A 9,263-nucleotide genomic window follows, 5' to 3' on the forward strand; every position below is an offset into this window, starting at 1 on the left:
GAGAGAGAGAGAGAGAGAATGGAGAGAGAGAGAGGAGAAAGAGACAGCGAGCGAGCGAGAGAGAGAAGAGAGATGAGAGGAGATGAGAGAAGAGAGAGAGAGACGAGAGAGAGAGAGAGGAGAGAGAGAGAGAGAGAGAGGAGAGAGAGGAGCGAAAGGCGAGAGAGATGAGAGAGAGAGAGAGAGAGATGAGAGCGAAGCGTGGAGAGAGAGAGAGAGAGCGACAGCGAAAGAGAGAGAGCGAGAAAGAGGCGAAAGGAGCAGCGCCACGTGAACATCGCTCTTTCGCCCATTGTACAATATTAAGTGGGGTTCCAGCGCCTCGGGTTCGTAAAATTCCTCCAGTCGCTTGAGTGCATTGCTGTAGGCCGACCCCCCCCCCCTTCCCCTCCATCTCCCCTTCCCGACCAACACCCCGACATTCCCCCCCGAAACCCCCAACACACCCGACCAACCCCCTCCCCCCCTTCCCGACCACCTACTTCTGACACCCCCTCCCCCTTTCCCGACCCTCCCCTTCCCGACCACCGATCACCGACTCCCCCCCCCCCCTTCCCGACCACCGACCCCCCGCCTCGCCAGGACAATACTGAAGAGGGGGGGAGGAGGAGGAGGAAAGGGAAGGAAGGAGGGGAAAAAAGGAAAGTGAAGGAGGGAGGAGGAAGGGAGGGGATGGTAAAGGAAGGGAGGAGAGAGAATAGGAAGAGGGAGAAGAGGGAGAAGAGGAAAGAAGAAGAGGAGGAGAAGGAGAATGAAAGGGAAGGGAGGAAGGAAGGAGGATAACAAGGGAAGAAGAGGACGCAAGAAGAGAGGAAAGGGAGGAGAGGAGAAGCAAAAAGATGGGAGAGAGAGAGGGAGGAAAATTACGAAAGGTAAAAAGAATTAAGAAGAAAAGAAGAAAAGAAAAAAAGAAGAAGAAGAAGAGAATAAGAGAGAAAAATGGAATAAGAGAAGAAGGCAAGAATTAACAAAACAACCGCCCAATTCGGAAATATTTACAGTGAGGTTTAAACGATGGGAAGATCTAAAGAAAAAATAGAAGATAAAGGAAAGGACATAAAGAAAAGAGATAAAAGGAAAAAGGATATAAAGAAAAGAGGGAGGAACTGGAGGAAGAGGTCATAGAGAAAAAGACGGGGATAGAGGTGATAGATGATAGAGAGAGGGAAAAAAAGGACGTAAATCACGCTTGTAGAATGAGGTGGTGAAGTGACGGAAAATCTTTAAAAGTGACCAGGGGAGAGAAAGAGGGGGGGAGGGGGGAGAGACAGAGAGAGACAGAGAGGACAGAGAGAGAGGCAGAGACAGAGGCAGAAGAAAGAAAAACAGAGAGAGAGAGAGAGAGAGAGAAGAGAGAGAGAGAGAGAGAGAGAGAGAGAGAGAGAGGAGAGATGAAAGAGAGAGAGAGAGACGAGAGAGAGAGAGAGAGGAGAGAGATGGAGAGAGAGAGAGAGAGAGAGAGAAGAGAGAAAGAAGAGAGAGAGGAGAGCATGAGTGCGAGAGAGCCGAGAGAGAGAGAGAGGAGAGAGAACGGAGAGAGAGAGATGAGGACGAGAGGAGAGGTGGGGCGAGAGCGGAGACGAGAGAAGAGGAGGACGAGAGAGAGAGATGGGTGAGAGAGAGAGATGAGAGAGAGGGAGAGAGGAGAGAGAGCGGGGGGGCCGAGAGAGAAAATGAAAGAGAGAATGAAAGAGAGAATAAATTTAGAAAGAGAGAGCGAGAGAGAGGAGACGCGAGAGAGAGAGAGAGAGAGAGAGAGAGAGAATGAAAGAAGAGAGAGAGGGGGTGATGAAAGAGGAAATGAGAGAGAGAATGAGATAGAGAATGAGAGAGAGGAGGATGAGAGAGAAATGAGAGAGAGAGAGATACGAGAGATTGAGGGGAGAGAGAGAGAGAGAGAGAGAGAGAGAGAGAGAGAGAGAGAGAGAGAGAGAGAGAGAGAGAGAGAGAGAGAGAGAGAGGAGAGAGAGAGAGAGAGAGAGAGAGACAGAGAGACTACGGCAAAGACAGATACAGAGACAGAGAGGAAAAGCATAGTGAGAGAGATGATATAGAGAAAAATTAAGAAAGTGAGAGAGAAAAATAAAAAGAGGAGAGAAAGAGCAAGAAAGAGAGCGAGAGAAAGAGCAAGAAAGAGAGCGAGAGAAAGAGCAAGAAAGAGAGGCGAGAGCATAGAGCACAGAAGAGAGCGAGAGAAAGAGCAAAAAGAAAAGAGACGATGAGGAAAAGCAAGAAAGATGAGCGAGAGAAAGAGCAAGAAAGAGAGCGAGAGAAAGAGCAAGAAAGAGAGCGAGAGAAAGAGCAAGAAAGAGAGCGAGAGAAAGAGCAAGAAAGAGAGCGAGAGAAAGAGCAAGAAAGAGAGCGAGAGAAAGAGCAAGAAAGAGAGCGAGAGAAAGAGAAGACCAGAGAGCGAGAGAAAGAAGCAAGACAGAGAGCGAGAGAAAGAGCAAGAAAGAGAGCGAGAGTAAGAGCAAGAAAGAGAGCGAGAGAAAGGGAAGAAAGAGAAGCGAGAGAAAGAGCAAGAAAGAGAGCGAGAGAAAGAGCAAGAAAGAGAGCGAGAGAAAGAGCAAGCAAGAGAGCGCGAGAAAGAGCAGACAGAGAGCGAGAGAAAGAGTCAAGAAAGAGAGCGAGAGAAAGAGCAAAGAAAGAGAGCGAAGAGAAAGAGACCAAGAAAGAGAGCGAGAGAAGAGAAAGAGCAACAAAGAGAGCGAGGAGAAAGAGCAAGAAAGAGAGCGAGAGAGAGAGCAAGAAAGAGAGCGAGAGAAGAGCAAGAAAGAGAGCGAGAGAGAGAGAGCAAAAAGAAGAGAGCGAGAGAAAGAGCAAGAAAGAGAGCGAGAGAAAGAGCAAGAAAGAGAGCGAGAGAAAGAGCAAGAAAGAGAGCGAGAGATTCCCCAACCCGCCTGACCACAGAAAAGACACGGGGAGGGGGGAGGGGGAGAGGGAGGGACGGGGTTACAGAAGGTAGAGAGCCGGGCGTGGGAGAGGGAGGGAGGGAGGGGGTGGGAAGGGGGGGAGGGGTGGTCAAAAACGGCTGTGAAGTAGAGATTGATGAACGGAGATGAGGGAGAAGGGATTAAAGGTTAAATATTCGCGCCGGAGTCACTTCCCGAGCATCGATTAGCCATAAACCTCCGACATCTCCCGCGTTTGATTCTCGACCAGGACTTAGGCTTCCCCGAGTTTCTTCTTTTTTCCGCGCTATGAAAACCCAATCAGATCTTTCTTCCCTTCACGTATCAAAAACCATCATCCTTAACCAACCCAAAATAAAAATAAACCCACCAATCACATACAGAGACACCTAAAACATCCCTACGACCAACCAAACACGAAATCGGATTAACCAAACAATATTATTTACTTGACGTATTAAGAAACGAACAGTAACAGACGACGAACACACGGGGTTGCAATTCTGTACCTCCCTTTCCTCTTCAAACTATTTTTCTTTCTTAATGATATAAACGAGACCCTAAAGTTAATGTCTGAGTACCTAATTACATGACTATTGTCCGGCACCTAGAGTACGATGTCATTACTCACCTGAGCACCTGATTAATATTCATAAGGTAGGTGAAGTGAATATAATGCCTCTTTGCCTCTCCGTGCTACCTCGCTTGCAAGGCCTTTTAGCTGATATTTCTGCTTTCTTCTTCTTTCTTTTACTCTCGTCTTCTTCTCTTCTTCTCGTGTAATTCGTCGTTTCTCTGCTTGTTTTCTGTCTTCTTCGGCTGTTATTTCGTTTTCTCTTCTTTTTCTTTTGATGTTGTGGGGGCCTTCTGCGTGCTTTCTTATTCGGCGCTGTACGTGCTTCTTTGCTTCGAGCTCGGTCTTCGGCGTATGTCTTCGTCTTCTTCTGTCCTTAGGCGTCGGCTGCGCTCGCGCAGCTCACCGCGTCGCGCGCTCTCCTGACCGCTCTCTCGCAGGATGATGCCTCGTAACTGCACTCTCTCCCAGGCCCTTACTGACCCTCCTCCGGCCCGTCTCCCCCCTCACCTCACCTCCGGCTGGCATGTCCCTCCATCCCATACTCGGAAGAACACACTCTTTCCTTCCTCCTTCCCTCCCTCCCCCCTCCTCCTGACCTTTCCTCCCCCCTCCACCCAACTCTCCCCTTCACCCTCCACCTCCAGTTCCTCGTCGCCAGCCTCCCCTCATGCCTGCTTGCAATCACGCCCACGCCCATCACACGAACGGAAATCCCCAGGGGAACGGCCCAACTGTGCTTTCGCGAAGGCAGATCAAACGCGCGCGACATTCGGATCCGCACGCGTTGATTGGGCTTTCGGGGCAAATGTTTAATTTTCGAAGGAGATTGAAAGAAAAGGTACATTTCCAAGAGGTAATCGGGGCGATAGAATTTGGGAATTATTGCCGCATTAGCGCTGGATTTACGGCGTCGTGTGGGGGGAAGGGAGGGAGGGGAAGGGAGGGAAAAGGGAGGGTGAGGAGGAGGAGGGTGGGAGGGGAAGGGAAGGAGAGGAATAGGGAAGAAGAAGGGGGGGGAGGAGATGGGTAGGGGAGGTTAAGGGTAAGGGACGGGGAGACAAAGGCTGTTCTCGACGTTGAGTTATGTGACAGTTGGAGTGGAATATAAATATATATATATATACACATTTGTGTGTATATATATGTATAATATATATATATATATATATATATATATATATATATATATATATATATATATATATATATATATATATACGTACACACACACACACACACACACATGATCAAACTGCATCAAAAACAGCCCGGCTAAAAAGTTTATTCATTCTCATTCACAACTTTTTCCTCACTTTAAAACACGGCGAGTTACTAGTGATTCAGCGCCAATTTCGTTCACCCACTCAGAGACCCGCGCGGTTCCTCCACGATATTTATAGTGTCAATTTCTGCAATGTGATTGTCAACTGAGCGAAAAAAAATCTGGTTCTTTTCTCATAACGAGAACCTTGGCCGTCTCAGAGCCAACGAGTTTCATTCCAGTAGTCTTGTTCTGTATAATTCCATGGGGTTTCAGAACTAGGGAGGAACTGAGAAGTGTGGCCGACATAATCGAAGATCTAGGAGAGAGAGAGAGAGAGAGAGAGAGAGAGAGAGAGAGAGAGAGAGAGAGAGAGAGGAAAGAGAGGGAGAGAGGGAGATGAGAGGAGAGAGAGAGAGAGAGAGGAGAGAGAGAGAGAAGAGAGAGGGGAGAGAGAGAGAGGGGAGGAGAGGGAGAGAGAGAAAAGAAAATAAAGAGGGGGACGGGTGGATGATAGGAGGGTGGGAGACAGAGGGAGAGAGAGAAGGGGGGGAGAGGGGAGAGAGAGAGGGGGGGGAGGGAGAGAAAGAGAGAGAGAGAGAGAGAGAGAGAGAGAGAGAGAGAGAGAGAGAGAGAGAGAGAGAGAGAGAGAGAGAGAGAGAGAGAGAGAGGGAGGGAGGGAGAGGGAGAGACAGACAGACTGAGATAATGACAAAAGAAGAGAGAGAGAGAGAGAGAGAGAGAGAGAGAGAGAGAGAGAGAGAGAGAGAGAGAGAGAGAGAGAGAGGCACAGGGGGAGGTGGGTAAGGGAGAAGAAGGGGAAAGGGATACAAGATGCAGGATCGTGTGGAGAAGATAAGGAGCATGTAAACCCGGTTAGTTCGCGCCTCCCATCGCTGTCAGTCTAACGCCGCTGCTGTTGGTGTAGCGGCTGCCGTGCGGTAGGGAAGAGGGGGGGGCTAGGGGAAGGGGAGAGAAGGGATCAAAGCCGCGAGGGGGAAGCTGAGAAAGACAGACACATTCGCATATACATAAACATATACACGCTCGCGCGCGCGTATACGGGGAGAGAGAGAGAGAGAGAGAGTGAAAGACAAATAAGAGACAGCTAGAGAGAGACAAATAAAGAGACAGAGATTGAGAAAAACACAAACAGAGACAGACACTGAGGCAGAATAACAGACAGAACCAGAAAAAAAACACAGAGACAGAACCCAAAAGGAAAGAAATTCAGAGAAACAGAGAGAGGGCGAGAACCATCCCAGCGTGAGTCGACTCCCAGGCCGAGCGACTCCCCCCTCTCCCCCCCCCGCCCCCCCCTCCGACCAAAACACATAAAGGGCGCCATTAGAGCAAGGAAGCCGACCTCGCCAAACACATATAATACAGAGGCCGTGACAGAACGAGGAAGGCGCTGACAAATGAGCGTTCGGGTCCTGGGGCGAGAAATTCTTGGACCTTTCTCGAATATTCGGACAAAGGACGCGCTTGGGTCGTCCTCGTCGGTCGTTTCTCGAATATTCGGGCGGAAGATTCAACTGGGTCGACTCATTCGGACGAAGAATCCACTTGCCTCGACTCATTCGCTCAGAGGATTCACTTGAGTCGACTCTCTCGGCTGTTCCTCGAACATTTGGACAGTGAATTGAGTCTCTCATTTGTTTCTCGAACATTTCGGACAAAATGACTCACTTAGGTCGGTTCATTCGGACAAAAGATTCACTTAGTTCGAATCTCCCGGTCGTTTCTCATACGTTCGGGTTCAAAGATTCACTTGGGGTCGACTCATTCGAACAAAAGATTCAACTCTCGGTCATTTCTCTAATATTCGGACGAAAGATTCGCACTGTTTCGAAAAGATTAGGGATCTAGACGTATATTAGAGACGTCATTATTGTAATCATTTGCTTTAATGGGGGAAGTAAAAGGGAATATATGCTACTTTTATGTGTTTTTGAAGCCACGCCCCCTTTTCTCCTTTAAAGCTACTGATTGGCTCGTTTAAAATGTTCGTGTTGATATGATAGACATGACAATTGCCATTATAAGAAAGGGCAATAGTTTATGTGACGATAAAACATAATGATGATTGATACGGCAATGATAACAGCAGTAAAACCAACGATAATAGGAAAAAAAACAATGATATAACTACTACAAATATTACATTTAATAATCATAATGTTGATAATGATAATTATGATGATAATGATGTAAATATTAACGATGATACTATTAATGCAGTAATATTAGCAGATGATATGAAAATGGAAAAAAAAAATCAAATACAAAACGATAGAAGAAAACCCGCAGAGACGCTTTCGGACAAGTATTTAGCAAAATAAATAAAATAAAGTCAATTCTAAACCACTTTTTTATTTTTACATTCTCGGTGTGGGAAAAAGAAGGAAGAAAAAGGTTCATTTTTAAATCCTTTCATCAGTCCTCAAATATTCATCTTAGTTCTTAGACACGGATATATATCTTTGACATCTGACCTCTCTGTAAGTAACACAAGTTTCTTTCAATTTTAAAAAAGTATTAAAACACTCCCGACATCTCCCTTGCCATTTAAGACATTTATCTTGAGGGAGAGAGAAGGAATGGCCGATGCTTTACATTTTATGCGCATTTCGACGCTGTTTTATTGAGATTTCGCTTCTTCAAGAGAGCGAATTTTGCGCAGGAACTCTGGCCGGGGATTACATTAACGATCCCTCCGAGGCTGCTGCGTGACCCGCCGGGACGAAAGGGCGGGATGCAGGGTTTTATGGTTTATTTCAGCTTGGGTATTGTTATGGGCAAAGTGGCGTGTACGCAGAAACATATATACATGTACATGAGCGGGCGCAACACATACACACACACAGACACACGCACGCACACGCACACACACACACACACGCACGTACGTACACGCACACACACACACACACGCACACACACATACACACACACACACACACACACACACACACACACACACAAACTGTAGAGCAGCGGAGATGTGCCTTTTCGCTAATCTTTAGTCGACTCGTAATGGATTGAACTGCTTTTATAACAAACGTAAAAAGTATTCCGGATTTGTTTTTTTCCTTTCAGCTAAATTCAGTAACAGCCGTTTCCATTACAGAGTGTTTATATTTTTGACACACATACGTATACATACATGCGCACACACACACATCTGTGTGTGTGTGTGTTTATATATATATACATACCACACACACACACATACACAGACACACACACACAACACACAACACAACACACACACACAACACATATATATTATATATATATATATATATATATATATATATATATATATATATATATTATATATATTATATACATATGTATATGTATATATATATGAATGAAAAAGCACTCTTCCGTGCTGATACAATGGAAGAAAAAAACAATTTCGAAATCCACCTAGATTTATTGAAATGACCAATTTCGAAATCCACCTGGATTCCATTCTCAGGTCTGGCCTGGATTTCGAAACTGTGTGTGTGTGTGTGTGTGTGTGTGTGTGTGTGTGTGTGTGCACACACACACAAGCACACACACACACAATACCCACACACACACATACACACCCACACACATAACCACACCACACACACCCACACACCCACACACACCCCCACACACAACACACACACACACACACACACACACACACAACCACACACACCCACACACACACATATATATATATATATATATATATATATATATATATATATATATATATATATATCAACCCCCCCCCGCCACCCGCCAGGTCAAGCAAGCAGATGTTAACGGCGCAGAAGAGCGAAATTTGCAACTGCAGAACGCGCGCTGAGTGACGGTCGGGTTGCAAGTTGCAATGCGGGAAAAGCGCGTCCGAGTGGAATTCAGAGCCTCGTTTGTTCTCTTCGAGTTTTGCGAGAGGCCGCTTGCAGTTGCACGTGTATGGCACGCGAGCATATACACATTACTTATCAGTACACACACAGTACACACATTGTGTGTGTATGTGTGTGTATATATATGTATGTGTGTATATGTGTACTATAAGTAAATCGCATGACCTTGTATGTGTGTGTATACATGTGTACATACATGTGCAATATCTACGTCGTATACTTGTTTATGTGTATGTATGTAAATATTACTTCATGCGTGTGTGTATAAACATGTACGTGTGTAAACTTACGTGTATGTGTATACATTTGCGTGCGTGTATACACATCTAAATCATGTATATGTGTATACATGTGCGTACATGTATGAACATCCAAATCATGTGTACGTGTATACATGTGCGTACGCATGTAAACACCTAAATCACGTGTACGTGTATGAACATCTAAATCAAGTATACGTGTGTACATATATTTACGTGTGTAAACATCTACATCATGAGAACGTGTATACCTATGTGCACGCGTGTCAACCTCAACCTCATGTGCACATACCTACACACACACATGCCCGGACAGAAATCCCCGCCCGATTC

Source organism: Penaeus monodon, chromosome 7 (genome assembly GCF_015228065.2).
Source record: "Penaeus monodon isolate SGIC_2016 chromosome 7, NSTDA_Pmon_1, whole genome shotgun sequence".
NCBI classification, from domain to species: domain Eukaryota; kingdom Metazoa; phylum Arthropoda; class Malacostraca; order Decapoda; family Penaeidae; genus Penaeus; species Penaeus monodon.